General features: G+C 41.1%; 1 protein-coding gene across 1 annotated transcript in view; it reads right to left on the bottom strand.

Annotated features, from left to right (window-relative positions):
• Window positions 1-17381, bottom strand: part of LOC136858660 (hemolymph lipopolysaccharide-binding protein-like) — an 83497-nt gene that overhangs the window by 21415 nt on the left and 44701 nt on the right. The gene's annotated exons all lie outside the window — the stretch shown is intronic.

A 17381-nucleotide genomic window follows, 5' to 3' on the forward strand; every position in this document is an offset into this window, starting at 1 on the left:
TCGTTCCTTTTATGATCTCACTTGGTGTATCCTGCAGTACGGCGCATGAATGTCATTTCTCGTGCTGTGATTTTTGAAACGTCCTGAGATCATAATGCCCATGCCTCATATCCATAGCAAACCGTTGGCCAATGAGTCTATTATAAAGGCGCAAACGAGTGTGTTTCCGTACATGTGATGGTTGATTATTCCTAATGTTTTCTTTGAGTTTTGCCGGTATATCTATTTCTGCATGGTAAGATAAGCTGTACCATAGGTAACTGAACTCATTAACTCTATCATCATCTTCTTATCTTATCTTACTATATATAAAAATGGATGTATGTATGTGTGTATGTGTGTAAATGACACATCTCCTCCTAAACCACTGGAGCAATTTCAATCAAATTTTGAACACTTATTATTTGCTATCCGGAGACGAGCACTGTTGTGATGTTTGGGACATCACTGAATGTTTTTAATTATTGAACCATATATTTAATTGATAATATGTATATATTTAATCACTGATAGGTCATTTTAAATTAATATGTATATATATAGGGCTTTTATCATCCATTTCAATCATCATTTCATTTCTTTGTATCGCGGCTATAACGTATTCTGAACGAACAAATTATTGGGTAAAGTATTTCAACTTCACGCATATTTATAACTTGCAGTACATTTTCCAATAGCCGTTGTGAGGTGACCAGAGTCAGCAGGCTAATTTCAGCCCAATTCCAGGAAAAGTACGTCATCGAGATTACGAGAGACCTTACCCTCTCCACCTCATGAAGATACAGTTGATACATTATTAACACCCACTTTTCAAACTCGGCTTGGAGACGCTTTATTTCAGCGGGAAAGTTCAGCCTATGCGAATGAACGTAATGAAGCAACGTGATGGATGCACAGCTATACAAGGGAGAAGGGATGAGACATCGAATCTTACTGGACCATGTGATATGGCTGATGGAAGGAGACTTTTGAACCGATATATACCACCGACAAGGGCTGGAGAGGACACTAACATTCTCATTCAGACTGATATTCAGAGATTCGGACATTCTGATTCTGATTCTCACGCTTGGAAGATACTCTTACTACGATTCTACGTCTACACATCGGAGAAGATTTTAACTTAGTTCACTTCGCATCTGAGTATATTCTACTCAAAAGTTACACTCATTGGGACTTGTTATCTCAATGACGAAAGGTAGTCAACGGGAGACCAGTTCTGACTGGTATAGGGGAGGAGAGCTTTTATTATGAATTTAGCTACGCTACTGTACCGTAATACGGAAGAATACGAAGGTATTCTCTCCATGAACATAACCCATGGTGGTTTTGCACTTAAAATTAGGACTCAATACGACTTTATGTAAGGAGTACAATAGGAAGTGTTAAAGACAGGGAATGTGGATGTAGGACTGGAATCCAACAACAGATGAGGCAGCCTGTACGAGAGATCCACCCATTTTCAGCTTCAAGAGAACAGAGTCTACATTTGGTGAGCTTATGGTATAAGTTACTGCAAGTCTTCGCGCAACAGTTCATTTTCTTAAAGTTAATTTCATTCACTTTTTCTTTTGCTTCCGTAAGTTCAGATTTTGTTAATACGCCGTTACGTCACGTTTTCATCTTAATAAATAGCTGTTTTAATTTGTATTTTATGAAATGATTATTAATGATCCTTAAATTCCAAGTTAGTGTACTTAATGATTTGTGTTCCGTTCACCCCACCCCTGGGAGTTATTTGAGTCTCATTACGTATTTTTATTTATTATTATTATTATTATTATTATTATTATTATTATTATTATTATTATTAATTATCTACTTTTGTTTTCAAGCCATAAGCTTGAAGACTGGCGCCCTTGGGATACTGTTTCTGGAGAAACCATGACATATCATTTATTTATTTTAATATTAAAGTGACCCGCCACGTTATAAATTTGTCATACATCTGTGGGCAAAGTGGGTACGTCACACTGTGGGGGTAAGCCACCTCTAGTCCCCTTAGGAGTGGGGGTTGGGGGGGTCAGAAAAAATAATCGAAAATAGTGTCCAATCCGTAGTTTTTGGGGTCGCTGAGGTGAATAGTGACACTCCCGATTTTTTAAAAGTCAAATTTCTGCTCCCATTTGGGTGGGGGGCGAGGGGGGACTGATGATGGATGTATGTGTGTAAATGACACACCTCCTCCTAAACCACTGGAGCAATTTCAATCAAATTTTGAAACCTATTCTTTGCTATCTGGAGACGAGCACTGTGGGGGTAAGCTACCTCTGGCCTCCTTAGGGGGTCAGGTAAAAAATTAATCGAAAATAGTGACGAATCCATAGTTTTGGGGTTTGCTGAGGTAAATAGTGACACTCCCGATTTTTTAAGAGTCAAATTTCTGCTCCCATTTGGGTGGGGGGCGAGGAGGGACTAATATATAAAATTAAAGGAAAGTAGTGTCGAATACGTAGTTTTCGGGGTCGTCGAGGTGAATTGTACGCTCCGGACTTTTAGTATCAGGAGACAAACCACGTGGGGGTAAGACAGCCCAGGAAACCTTAGGGGCGGGGGGTGGGCAAGGGGGTCAGATATAGCCTACACATTAACAAAAATAGTGTCGAATCCATACTTTTCGGGGTCGCTGAGATGAATAGTGACACTTCGGGTTTTTTAAAGTCCAAGTTCAGCTCCCTTGGGGGGGGGGGGTGAGCGGGGAGTGATATATAAAAATAAATGAAAATGTATTTATGTATGTATGTGTGTAAATGACACATCTCCTCCTAAACCACTGGAGCAATTTCAATCAAATTTTGAAACTTATTATTTGCTATCTGGAGACAAGCACTGTGGGGGTAAGCCACCTCTAGCCCCCTTAGGGGTGGGGGTTAGGGGGGTCAGGTAAACAATAATCGAAAATAGTGTCGAATCCATAGTTTTTGGGGTCGCTGAGGTGAATAGTGACACTCCCGATTTTTTAAAAGTCAAATTTCTGCTCCCATTTGGGTGGGGGAGAGGGGGTCTGATATATAAAATTAAACGAAAATAGTGTCGAATACATAGTTTTCGAGGTCGTCGAGATGAATTGTACACTCCGGATTTTTAGTATCAGGAGACAACCCACGTGGGGATAAGACAGCCCAGGAAACCTTAGGGGTGGGGGGGGGCAAGGGGGTCAGATATACACATTAACGAAAATAGTGTCGAATCCATACTTTTCGGGGTCGCTGAGATGAAGAGTGACACTTCGAGTTTTTTAAAGTCCCTTTGGGGGGGTGAGGTGGGAGTGATATATAAAAATAAACGAAAATAGTGTCGATTACATAGTTTTCAGGGTCGCCGAGGTGAATTGCACACTCCAGATTTTTAGTATCTGGAGGTAAACCACGTGGGGGTAAGACAGCACAGGAACCCTTAGGGGCGGGGGGTGAGGAAGGTCAGATATACAAATTAACGAAAATAGTGTCGAATCCATACTTTTTGGGGTCGCTGGGATGAATAGTGACACTCCGGATTTTTAGTATCAGGAGACAAACCACGAGGGGGTAATACACCCGAAGAAACCTTAGGGGCAGGGGGGCAAGGGGGCTCAGATACAAAAATAATCAGAAGTAGTGTTGAGTCCATACTTTTCGTGGTCGCTGAGATGAATAGTCACACTCCGGAATTTTTTTAAGTCCAAGTTCAGCCCCCTTCGTAGTAGGGGGCGATGGGAGAGTGATATATGAAAATAATCGAAAAGAGTGTCGAATCCATAGTTGTCGCTGTCGCTGAGATTAATAGTGACTCCGGATATTTTATAAGTTCATCCCCCTTTGGGAGGGGGGGCGAGGGGGGAGTGATATATAAAATTAATCAAAAATAGTGTCGAATATATAGTTTTCAGGGTCACGTAGGTTAATTGTATGCTTCGGATTTTTAGTGTCAGGAGAAAAGCCACGTGGGGGAAGGACACCCCAGGAACGCTTAGGGGCGGGGGGGCGAGACGGTGAGACATATATATCATCGAAAGTAGTGTCGAATCAATACTTTTCGGGCTCGCTGAAATGAATGGCAACACTCCGAAATTTTTTAATGTCCAAGTACAGCCCTCTTCGTTGGGGGTGATGGGGGAGTGATATATAGAAAAAATAGAAAATACTGTCGAATACGTAGTCTTCGGGGTCGCTGAGATGAATAGTGACACTCCGGAATTTTAGTATCAGGAGACAAACCACGTGGGGATAATACACCCCAGGAAACATTAGGGGCGGGGGGCGAGGTGCTGAGATACACAAATCATCGAATTTAGTGTCGAATCCATATTTTTTGGGGTCGCTGAGGTGAAGAGTGACACTCCGGAATTTCTTAAAGTCCAGTTTCAGCGCCCATCGTAGTGGGGGAGATGGGAGAATGATATATAAAAATAATCGAAAATAGTGTCGTATCCATAGTTGTCGGGGTCGCTGAGATGAATAGTGAGACTCCGGTTATTTTATGAGCCGAAGTTCATCCCCCTTTGAGATCGGGGGCGAGGGGTGAGTGATATATAAAATTAATCAAAAATAGTGTCGAATATATAGTTTTCGATTTCGCCGAGGTGAATTTTAGTATAAGGAGACAAACCAAGTGGGGGTAGGACACCCCAGGAACCCTTAGGGGCGGGGGGGGGGGCGAAGGGGCTGTGATATAAAAATCATCGAAAGTAGTATCGAATCCATACTTTTCGGGGTCGCTGAGATGAATAATGGCACTTCGCAAATTTTTATTAAGTTCAGCCCTCTTCGTGGTGGGTGGCAATTGGAGAGTGATATATAAAAATAAACGAAAATAATGTTGAATCCATAGTTGTCGGGGTCGCTGAGATGAATGGTGAGACCCCGGATATTTTACAAGTCCAAGTTAATCCCCCTTTCTGGTGGGGGGTAAGGGGATTCAGATTTAAAAATAATCGAAAATAGTGTCGAAGCCATAGTTTTCGGGGTCGCTGAGATGAATAGTAACACTCCTGATTTTTTAAAACTCAAAGTTTAACTCCCTTTATGGGGGAGGGGGATTGAGATATAGTAATAATCGAATATACTGCCTAATCCATAGTTTTGCGGGTCACTGAGATGAATAGTAACATTCCGGATTTTTAAAGTCCAGCTTCAAAAATGCACCCCTATGGCATAGAGGGTGAGAAAGGGTGAAAAAATAAATGGTCAAGAATGCCCAAGGTAATAGACGTGTGTATGTTCCAGTATGACTTACTAGCTGTTTCCTAAAAGTTCTCATTTTTAACCCTCTCCCCCATATCAAGATGGCAGCACAATCTCCCAGACGAGTTAGAAAATAGAAATTTGGCTAAACTATAGCTTTTTGCCTGTAACAGATGGAAATTTTATGAGATGGTTAAACATTTTATTTTTTACTCCCGGAAAAAATCGAAATATGGAGGCAATTTTAATGACGGTGCAGACCTTCCTTTCGAGGTATTTGGAGGCTAAACGGTAAGTCTATCACAAAACGGACGGCACAATCTCCGTTCAATTTGGAGTGATCTACAACTTTGGTCTAAGACTTTTTGTCGTATCTCTATCCCTTATGTTAAATTTGGCTCTATTTCTGGATTTACCTTAAATTTTGCACTTTGTACACGTATAATTGATGGTTTGATTCACTTATAGGAAAGATGGGATCATCAAATTCTACACGAATATTGGCCCACCCAGCCAAATTCTATGTTTGAAGCTGTCGCATAAGTATCTGAAAAGTAATTCACTGTGTGAAAACCTTACACAAATTTCACCCTATTCAACGTTTCTAAAATAATATTGCCTTTAAATAGATGAGATACGAGGAAATATCATAGGGCCAGCCATTTAGATCGTTAATTGAGGCCAGAGGAGTCTTTTCATACAATCCGTTCTTCAATATGAAAGCACCGTTTAGCAGCAGTTATTCTGTAAAGGAAGGTGAACATGCATATACTTCCGTATGTCGATACATGTATTAATTTAAGTCGTTTTGTAGCGATCTAGAAGGGGGTGTGTCTTTCATTGTAATTAATACTTTACAAATCAATAGTGACTGTCAGCAGGAGGGCGTCTGCTGTTGTAATCAGTACTCCCCACATCGACTTTAACTAGCAGTAGGAATGGGGTCCTTCTCCAGCACCTGTGTACCATTATAATGTATAATTCCAATCTTGATTTGACTAGCAGAAGGCAAGGGAGAGTGCAATTAAAAAAAAACTCCTTTACCTGATTCTCTTTAACATTAGGTATAGGTGCCCCCGATTATAAACAAATTTACCCATCAAAATGTGACTGGCGTTACGCATAGTGAATTGCGGCAGACAAGTGGACCTGTCGTTATCATCACAACTCTGCAACTCCCACTTTACATTGGAATCAATATCTGCGGACCTCCCTATGCTTTTTCGCGGATAACGCCAAGAGACATGCAATTTAAAAAATCTTATTCACTTCATGTACAGCAATTTACTTTGATATCCGTATACACTGTAGAATACCGTAGCGAAGCACGGGTACATTTGCTAGTTTAAACATAATTTGATAGAGATGGAATATATTCCATTTAAGACTGCGTTTTTAGTTTTTCTGTTGAGATAGTATTAAATTCCGAAGAAATATTACTAAGATTAAATACTGACCTTTGTAGGTCATATTCTGTCAAAGCCAGCAGTGCAACATCATCAGCAAAGATAGTGGCATCTAAATATTTGACGCGTCTGTTGATTGGTTTTGAACCGTGACGCCATTTCTTACAAGTTTCCACAATTGCATTCATATAAATCAGGAAAAAGGAGAAGAAAGTCCACTGCCTAGTCTTACACTGCATTTACTGACCTTCACTCAGTCTGGGTTCTTAAATCCAATTTTACACAAATGAGTTCCGATTTCTCGATATTGTACATTTTGTTTATAATCATTTGAAGAAAATTACTTTTATTTTATATTTTAAGCAAATTGTTTCTATTTAGTCTCTCAAAGTCCTAAAGTCTGCAAATGCAATGTGTGTTCCCAAATTTAATTCCTTAAGTTTTGCTATTAATAGACGGTACTTATAGTGAAATATAATAGTGAAATGTGCATCAGAGCAGGAGTGCCCTTTTCGCTAATTTTGTTGTTCATTCCCCATTTTATCTTCAACTTTTCTTTAAGGATATTTTCTTAAGTTATGAATGCTAATTCTTAAGGAAATTTTACATCACATTTTTTTGTGGAAAGGGACGACTATTGCTTTCTGCCAGCTTTCTGGTGAGTTGTACTCATTTCAAATTAGATGTTAAGAACCCTGTAATCTTGATTTTAAAGTATTACTTGAGTATTTAAAAGGTTCAGAATTGATTGAATCTTCTCCGTGTGCTTCATCGTTCTTAAATTTCTTCAAGGTTAGTTCTAATTCTCCTAAAGTTATAGATTCTATTAGATTGTTGTTGGATATTGGCGAAGTCAACATTTCATTATTTGAACTTGTCCAAGTGTCTGAAAATATGTGTATATTCATTTTTTTGTATTGCATCGAGTTTCATATCTTCCTTTGTTTCACTATTTAATTTTTTCCGAATTTTATATATGTTTGCGGTTGTGGTCTTCTTAAGCCTGTTTCTAATCTTGAAAGAAACTTTTTCCAGCTTTCTCAAGGTTTTCGCCTTACTTTCCGTTTTTCTACTGATATCTTATTATATTAATTGAATTTATCTTCTATATTACCAATTATAAAACTTTGCTTTTAAGCTCTCTTTTATCTGATATAACTTTTCTTATTTCTTCACTACAGTTTATCAGGCTTCTTTTTCTCTTCTATTTCTTCTTCATTCCTAAACTTTGAAGAGCTGCCTGTTTCATAGCTGAGCTAATATTGGACCATTCTCCCTGTACTTTAGTACTCACTGTTGTTGACTGAATTAGGTTATTAACTCCATTGTGTTAGAGCCATTTTATGCTTAAGGTAAGGTAAGGGTGTATTCTGCCCGAAGGCAGGTCCGAACCTCCACAGAGGTATTCCTCAGCCGGAGTTTACGTACGGTAGGGTGGCCAGTTCCTTTCCGCTCCTCCATTCCCTTACCCACCCCCAACAGCGCGTGGCAACCCATCCAACTCCTGACCACGCCCAATGTTGCTTAACTTTGGAGATCTCACGGGATCCGGTGTTTCAACACAGCTACGGCCGTTGGCATTTTATGCTTGGGGATATTAAAAGGTCATTTTTGTAAGATATTTAATTATTTCTTCACAGGGTGTCTTTTCCTTCATCCATTAATCTAAAAAGAAAATAATGGTGTCCAGAGGAAAGCAGCAAGATTTGTAGCGGGGGTTTTCAGAAGAAAAAGTAGTTTATCAGACATGTTAGAGAAACTTGGGTGGGAAGCTTTAAGTAAGAGAAGGGAGAAAGCTATACTTATAGAATTATATAGAGCCTATACAGGAGAGGAAGCATGAGAGGAAATGCGTGGGGGGCTTCAGTTAGAAAATAATTATATCGGTAGGGTTCACCTCAAGTAATACAATTAGACGGAATTTTAGCAGTAGCGAGTAGGGTAAATTTTCATTCATTGGGAAGTGCGTGAAAGAAGGGTAAGTGTTTGATTCTTTTCCAAAGTCTGTACAGATATTCCGGAAAATAATAAACAGCAACACAGAAAAGAAATGAAACTTTAGAGGGCATTGCGTCGTCATTAAAATCCATCCGGTTCTTCCATTTGCAAGACCTGAAAGCAATCAAATGTGCTAGCCTGAAGGAAGTAAAACCATTGGTGAGGTACGCACCTCTCAGCTCCCTATTGAAACAAACGTTTTATTCCCAAAGCTTCAACCACTGAGTTATGGTCCCAATGGTGGCCTTGACAGTCAGGGAATTAAGTCCATATGGTCTGAAATGGTAGATAGATGGTTCCAGTCCCATTAGTGGAAGTGTTGGCTGGCAAGGCAGGAGAATTGGTGGTATACAATAGTTATTTCTAATCATTAGATTGCAAGTCGAAAAACCTAATCTCTCCACAGTGTTCATTATTGGGTGCGTTCCTATGACACTGTCGATGGTGATTTGTCCCCGGATAGGAACGTTAAGCCTTGAGTTAATCCTTTGGGTTACACCCTATCCCTACCTCATTATCACCATTTCACACCCAGACTCACGCGTCAAAAAGAAAGACCTGAACCAGACCATCCGAACATGTCGTCAGACACCTCCGGTGCTAAAAGCCACTCGCTAAATAAATAAATTAATTAATTAATTAATTAATTAATTAATTAATTAATCCATTACGTTCACTAGTAAATTTACCTTTATGACATCTTCACGAGTGCCCGGTAAACTACCTGCAATGCTTCGTGTAAAATATTGACTGTACTCACATCGCTTGTGGTGCTGTGCTTTCGATATGCGCGGACATTATTATAATTCCAAAGAGTGGGAAGTGCCTTCTTCCTCCAGATATTCTCGTGACAATACTCGAAAATTAATCACAGTACAAAATGCTGTGCTTTCCTAGCTTCCCCAAATAGTGCTGGAAAGAAATGAAATGTTAGAGATGTGAGAGTTGTTGTTTCAGTCACCAGTCCATAGACAGGTTTGCTACAGTATCCTCGAATAACTTTAGAGTTCTACGTAACTACAACATCCTACATCTACACTACTATGTTTGTCGTACTCATGCCTTGGTCTACCTCTGCCTAAATTTACTTCAAAAACTCAATTAAAAATTACTGCGTGTCTTAAGTTGTGTCCAATCACTCCATCACTCCTGATCAAATTTCACCAAAGTCGTATTACCTCAGCAATCCCATCTCACCTTAAGATTCTTCTATAAAATCACATTTCAAGACCTTCTATTCTCTTTCTTCTTGAGCCGGTTTTTGTGAGTGGGCATCTCGGACATATTCTGATTCCTGGCCCCCCTTGTGCTCAGGCGGCTAGGACTATACAATCCACCGGTGGTCCATAACCCGTTAGAGGAGAGATCCTCACTTGGACTATGTTCAAGTAGGGCAGCATCCTGCTTCATGAATTTACCGAGCTCAGAACATTTTAAGCAAGCCTCGGACCTATGGGAGTAACGGAGTCCCACTCCCATTTGACAGGCGAGGGACTCCTTGGAAACAACTTGGCGAACGAAATGGAATTCGATGGGGAGCTATCAATATTAATGGGGCTTATGGAAGAAAGAAAGTAGAACTGACTGTGTCAGCAAAGAGGATGCATCTGGATGTGCTAGGAGTAAGTGACATTCGGGTAAGGGGAGATAACGAGGAAGAGATAGGAGATTATAAAGTGTACTTGACGGGTGTTAGAAAAGGAAGGGCAGAGTCTGGGGTAGGGCTCTTTATCAGGAATACAATTACACGCAACATAGTTCCTGTTAGGCAAGTAAATGAGCGAATGATGTGGGTAGATTTGTCAGTGGGAGGAATTAGCACTAGAATTGTGTCCGTGTATTCACCATGTGAGGGTGCAGATGAGGATGAAGTTGACAAGTTTTATGAAGCATTGAGTGACATCGTGGTCAGGGTCAACAGCAAGGATAGAATAGTGCAAATGGGCGATTTCAATGCGAGAGTTGGGAATAGAACTGAAGGATACGAAAGGGTGATTGGTAAATGTGGGGAAGATATGGAAGGTAATGGGAATGGGAAGCGTTTGCTGGACTTCTGTGCTACTATGGGTTTAGCTGTTATGAATACATTCTTCAAGCATAAGACTATCCACTGCTACACGTGGGAGGCTAGGGGTACCAGATCCATGATAGACTACATCTTAACAGAATTCGAATTCAGGAAATTTGTTAGGAACGTACGAGTTTTCCGGGGATTTTTCGATGATACAGACCACTATCTGATCTGTAGTGAACTAAGTACCTCTAGGCCTAGGGTAGAGAAAGTGAAATCTGCCTGCAAACGAATAAGGGTAGAAAATCTCCAGGACGAGGAAATGAGACAGAAGTACATGGATATGATTAGTGAGAAGTTTCGAAAAGTAGAGAGTAAGCAGGTTCATGATGTAGAGAGTGAATGGGTGGCATTCAGGGATGCTGTAGTAGAAACAGCAAGGGAATGCCTAGGAACAACTGTGTGTAAAGACGGGAAAAGGCGAACAGCTTGGTGGAATTTTGAAGTGAGAGCAGCTTGTAAACGTAAAAAGAAGGCTTGTCAGAAATGGCTCCAAACAAGGGCCGAGGCGGACTGGGATTTGTATGTAGATGAAAGAAACAGAGTAAAACAAATAGTTGTTGAATCCAAAAAGAATTCATGGGAAGATTTTGGCAACAACCTGGAAAGGCTAGGTCAAGTAGCAGGGAAACCTTTCTGGACAGTAATAAAGAATCTTAGGAAGGGAGGGAAAAAGGAAATGAACAGTGTTTTGAGTAATTCAGGTGAACTCATAATAGATCCCAGGAAATCACTGGAGAGGTGGAGGGAATATTTTGAACATCTTCTCAATGTAAAAGTATATCATCCTGGTTGCGTTGTGAAGAGCTAAGCTCATGGGGAGAAGAAAAATGATGTTGGTGAAATTATGGAAAGGATGGTAAATAATCTCCATTGTCATAAGGCAGAAGGAATAGATGAAATTAGACCTGAAGTGGTGAAGTATAGTGGGAAGGCAGGGATTAAATGGCTTCATAGAGTAGAAAAATTAGCATGAAGTGTTGGTAAGGTACATTCGGATTGGGCAAAAGCAGTAATTGCATCTATCTATAAGCAAGGGGACAGGAAGTATTGCAACAACTATCGAGGTATCACATTGATTAGTATACCAGGCAAAGTTTTCACCGGCATTTTGGAAGGGAGAGTGCGATTAGTCGTTGAGAGGAAGTTGGATGAAAACCAGTGTGGTTTCAGACCACAGAGAGGCTGTCAGGATCAGATTTTCAGTATGCGCCAGGTAATTGAAAAAATCTACGAGAGGAATAGGCAGTTGTGTTTATGTTTCGTAGATCTAGAGAAAGCATATGACAGGGTAGCGAGGGAAAAGATGTTCGCCATACTGGGTAACTATGGAATTAAAGGTAGATTATTAAAAACAATCAAAGGCATTTATGTTGACAATTGGGCTTCAGTGAGAATTGATGGTAGAATGAGTTCTTGGGCTCAGGGTACTTACAGGGGATAGACAAGGCTGTAATCTTTCACCTTTGCTGTTCGTAGTTTACATGGATCATCTGCTGAAAGGTATAGAATGGCAGGGAGGGATTCAGTTAGGTGGAAATGTAGTAAGCAGTCTGGCCTATGCTGACGACTTGGTCTTAATGGCAGACTGTGCCGAAAACCTGCAGTCTAACATCTTGGAACTTGAAAATAAGTGCAATGAGTATGGTATGAAAATTAGCCTCTCGAAGACTAAATTGATGTCAGTAGGTAAGAAATTTAACAGAATTGAATGTCAGATTGGTGATACAAAGCTAGAACAGGTCGATAATTTCAAGTATTTAGGTTGTGTGTTCTCCCAGGATGGTAATATAGTAAATGAGATTGAATCAAGGTGTCGTAATGCTAATGCAGTGAGCTCGCAGTTGCGATCAACATTATTCTGTAAGAAGGAAGTCAGCTCCCGGACGAAACAATCTTTACATCGATCTGTTTTCGGACCAACTTTGCTTTACGGGAGCGAAAGCTGGGTGGACTCAGGATATCTTATTCATAAGTTAGAAGTAACAGACATGAAAGTAGCGAGAATGATTGCTGGTACAAACAGGTGGAGACAATGGCGGGAGAGTACTCGGAATGAGGAGATAAAGGCTCATTTAGGAATGAACTCGATGGATGAAGCTGTACGCATAAACCGGCTTCGGTGTTGGGGTCATGTGAGGCGAATAGAGGAGGATAGGTTACCTAGGAGAATAATGGACTCTGCTATGGGGGGTATGAGAAGTAGAGGTAGACCCAGATGACGATGGTTGGACTCGGTTTCTAAAGATTTAAAGATAAGAGGTAGGGATAGATCTAAATGAGGCCACAACACTAGTTGCAAATCGAGGACTGTTTCGACGTTTAGTAAATTCACAGAGGCTTGCAGACTGAACGCTGAAAGGCATAACAGTCTTTAATGATAATGTATGTATGTAAAGTCCCAATTTATGGGTTGCCGAATATGAAAAAGTATATGAACAACGTTAGATGAAACAATGAGCAGTGGGTGTTAATATGTGTCCCCTTATCGCTAATATTGATACAACTATCAGGATGCTATTAGGAAGCTCCAGATTTCACAGATGTTTCACAAAAAATGTCGTCCTTGTTCCTTTGGCGCCGATTAACATGCAAAACACATTAACGCTAGAATATTATCTAGGAGCGTTTGAAATATTTGGCTTATAGATGGCCCTCACTTTTTTGTCTATCTTCTCAGACTGTCTGGAGCTCAGATCTGATCTGATAACTGGACTCAATATCACAGTGCCATCCTTTATACTGCTCTGGCGTTTGTGTCGATTTGTGTGTTGTTCAATCGTGTGGAGATTCATGGAACTCCGTCATACACTTCCAGCCCAGTTCCGAGGGCAATCTCCGTTCATCCCTCACTGATTTCCACCATGAGGACCATACCCACTGGGATGCATCGTTGCAAAAGCTTTCTTTCGCATTTAACTCAGCTGTCCACTAATCTCACAAATATTCGCCGATGTCCCTCATGTTCAGTTTTGTCCCAAACTCGCCGCTCTACAAAGTGTGGTCGATAAATGAGCTGTAACCTGAAACAATTGACCCGGATAATATGCGAGATCTATGGAAGAAAGGTAGGGGTAATCTTAGGGCCTCTCATAGAAGAATGAAAATGAGATACGATCGTGGATGCCGACCCGCTAACTTAAAGGTTGGTAACAAGGTGTTTGTTAAGAATTTTGTGGCGTCTTGTAAGCTTGCTCCCCTTAGCCCTTGTACTCCGCTTACTCTGTTGGTTAGAAACCCAGAGTCGCAAAATATTTTCAGGGTTCACCTGTCCCCAATCAAGCCCGCTTAACGAACAACTTTTACCTAATTTTTTCTGATGACATCTGGGTATCCTTTCATCCTCTAAACCTACCGTAAATGCTTTTATCTGTTATTTTATTCATTTAAAGTACTTGATTTTTATTGGTGTAAGTTTACTGGTAAGTATTTTGTATGTTTCGTGTGGCTGCGATTAGATTTGGGTATGCCCCAGTGTAAAATATTTTGAAGGCATGATTAGCCATTTTCGTCGTTATATATTGTGCAATGTATATATAGAGAATGAGAGACAGAGATATATATATATATATATATATTCTGTTCTCTGTTTATTTTCTAGTAATTTAGTAGGGATGCACCCATTTTAGCTTATTTGGAAGACATTCCCTTGTTTATAAATCCCACTGTAATATCTACCCGAGCCACTTACTGTAGGTTCCGCTAGCTGCCCCAGCCTTCCTCTCCTGAATTTTTAACTATCACCCTATGATGCCTCATCTCCCTTCTACTGCAGCCACGTTCAAATTTAAGAGAAGATTACATGAAAATATTTTCTGTCACTGAGTGGTGCTATGTTCCATTTCCCAAATTAACACTGTGGGTGATGTTTTCCATCTAGATTCGAGCCGTGCTGGGCCTGTCAGGATCCGACGGGAGCTAGCTGCTATTCCATGAACTTATGCCACGTACCACCCGTTCCCTGTGTTACAGGAACTTACGCAGTGATGGATACTCTCTGGGGACACATCAGCGTGCCACCTCGTATGCTGTCTGGTGCCAAGGCCCTTGGTTGAAACTAGGGCAAAAGCTCTCCATTCTTTCACAATACCTGGGGGCCGGGATCTCAAGGTGATTTGGGGTTCCGAATCTTCGGATCCGGAACTCACCGCGCCGGCTATCCTCGCCGTCAACCTTGGGCACAACGACCTGGACTATGCAAGGCTACCTACATCATGCATCACTCTTGAGTTTATCTCCAGAGTTTATGGACTTGACATCAAGATATTCTAAAAAAATCAAGCCTGTAAGTGAATTATTTAATATTCACTGGTTGTTTTAGGGTTGTAAACCTTGGGAGGGGGAGGCCTGTAACATTAATGCGGCCTCTCCCTAATGGTAGGCATCCCTTCTAACACCTGTCAATAGTGAAGCCTTGCGGAGATGAACTGAACGGAACGTTGTTTACCTAAATTTCATGTTCATTAAAATATGTCAATGCTATTGTTTACCAGTGCCGCCTAGAGTTGTGGAATGTGTTCAACTCAGTTGAGAATGGCTTCTGTTTTGGGTTTAGCACATACTGGCTTGAGTCATTTGTTTTTACAGTCTGGCTTGAGCAACCGTGGAGTGAAGTCGCGTGGTGCAGTGCGTGCCGTGAACATGGTCGGTATTGAGCAGTACCGGGCCGCAATTGGGAAATGGCAGGTGAAGCAGAGGAAGGAGACCAAGAATGGACGGGTGTTAAGAAAAGAAGGAGTAAAAATGAGTGAAGCGGTGCTGGTAGCGACAGTAATAACGGTACAACTGGTTATTGGGGGGGGGGGTGGGGGTGGAAGTAAACCCAGGCCCAAATACCAGCGGAAAATTCAGCATGGTGGACTTGGCAGCACTCAAGGTGGTAGTGAGTGAGGTAATACAGGAAAAGTGTCAATGGGAGAAGGTACAGGAAATAAAGGACATGATGGAGGAGCAGAGAAAGGAGATAGGGAACATGAAGAAATGTCTGGAAACGAAGACTTAGGAATCGAACCGGAGAGTGGACAACAATGAGAAGGAAATAGAGTTATTAAGAGGGAAAGTGAAACATCTGGAAGAGGAGGTGATGATGACGAAGAGAGAAGCGGAGGGGTACAGGCAGGAGAGAATGAAGAAAGCCATATTTATATATGGAGTGGAGGAAGCTGAGAGGGAGGACAAGATTGACCTGATATCCAAGGTGGTGGAGGTCATATGGGATAGGATGAAGATATATTTCAGTGAAGTGGACATAGACGATGTGGAGAGAGTGGGAAAAACTAAAGGACGGAGGCCAATTAGGGTAAAATTTTTATCAACCTTAATGGCAGAAATTCTGATAATAAACAGTAATAATTTACAGGGCCAGAAAGTAGGGGTGAAAAGAGACATGGGAAAGGAAGGAAGTGAAAATATGAAGATTTTGAACAGACACCTATGGAGAGCGAGAAATCAGGGGTTAAAGGCCCGGAAGATAGGTTAGGGAGCACTCAGTGGCTAAGCTAAAGGAGATGGACGAATGCGTTAGTTCCGAGGGAGGAGAGATGACAAGGCAAGATGGAAGGAAGAAAGAAGTGACAATGAGGAGTGGAGACGAGGAAGGAGAGGAGATCAACTCAGGTGAGAACGGACAGTGCAGTGTGGATACAGAAGATCAGAACAGTGAAGGGGTGAGTGAGGTTGAGCAGCAAGAAACGGTGAGAGCAGAGTGCAGGTGGTTTGGGAGCAAGAAACGACATGAGAAGACTGATCGACAGGAAGGTAAAGCAGTTATGAGCAAAGGAAGAAGTAGGAGTTTAAAAGACCTCTGGGGTAAAGTATGTAAAGGGATGGAGGATACGGAGGGCATGAAACGGAATAGGTTGGTAAAAAAAGGAGGAATGGAGACAGGGGATGAGGGGGCGAGAACTACAAGGAGTAAGATTAGAGGAGGAAACTTAGAAGGGAGGGAGGGAAAGTTATAACTATATTGGAAAAATAGGATGTGTGAATATTGAGGGTTTAATGAACAAATTAGTAAATAAGAAAGTTCGGGAAGTAATAGAAAGTTTCGATGTTGTGGCACTCTTGGAGACCTGCCTAGAAACAGGCAGGGAGATCTCATGGAAGGGGTTTGTGATTAAATATAAATATAGAAGAAAGGAGAGGACTATGGGATGAGCACCAGGAGGGATGATAGTACTAATTAGGAAAGAAATCAGTGAACTGGTGGAGGATATAGAGACAGATATGAAAGAAACCATATGGTTGAGATTGAATATGGGAGGGTAGAGGGAAGGGGGAAGAAAATAAATCTAGCGTTCGTATATTGCCATCCTAGTAGTTCACCATATGCAAATAAGTATCTTATTGAAGATTTATTGGTGGATATTAGTATGATAAGAGAGAAGTTTGCTGGAGAAGAGGATATGTTGTTATTTGGAGACTGGAAAGCTAGAATAGGCGAACAGAGCCCAGTATATAGTAGGGAGGATGGAAGATGTATGTTGAAAAGTAGAAGTAGTGAGGATAAAATTATCAACAGCTATGGGGGAAACTCCTAGAGATGTGCGCTGCGGGAAATTTCTATATTCTGAATGGATGGATTGAGGGTGACAGTACGGGGAAATTGACGTATGTTACAGAGAAGGGAGGTAGTGTGATAGATATGGTTTTAAGCTCGAAAGGAGTGTTGGAGGATATTGTAAGGATGGAAGTAGGCGAGTGGATTGAAACACACCATTCCCCAGTGTGGGTTATGTTGAAAAG

This window comes from Anabrus simplex, chromosome 1, assembly GCF_040414725.1.
Source record: "Anabrus simplex isolate iqAnaSimp1 chromosome 1, ASM4041472v1, whole genome shotgun sequence".
NCBI lineage: Eukaryota > Metazoa > Arthropoda > Insecta > Orthoptera > Tettigoniidae > Anabrus > Anabrus simplex.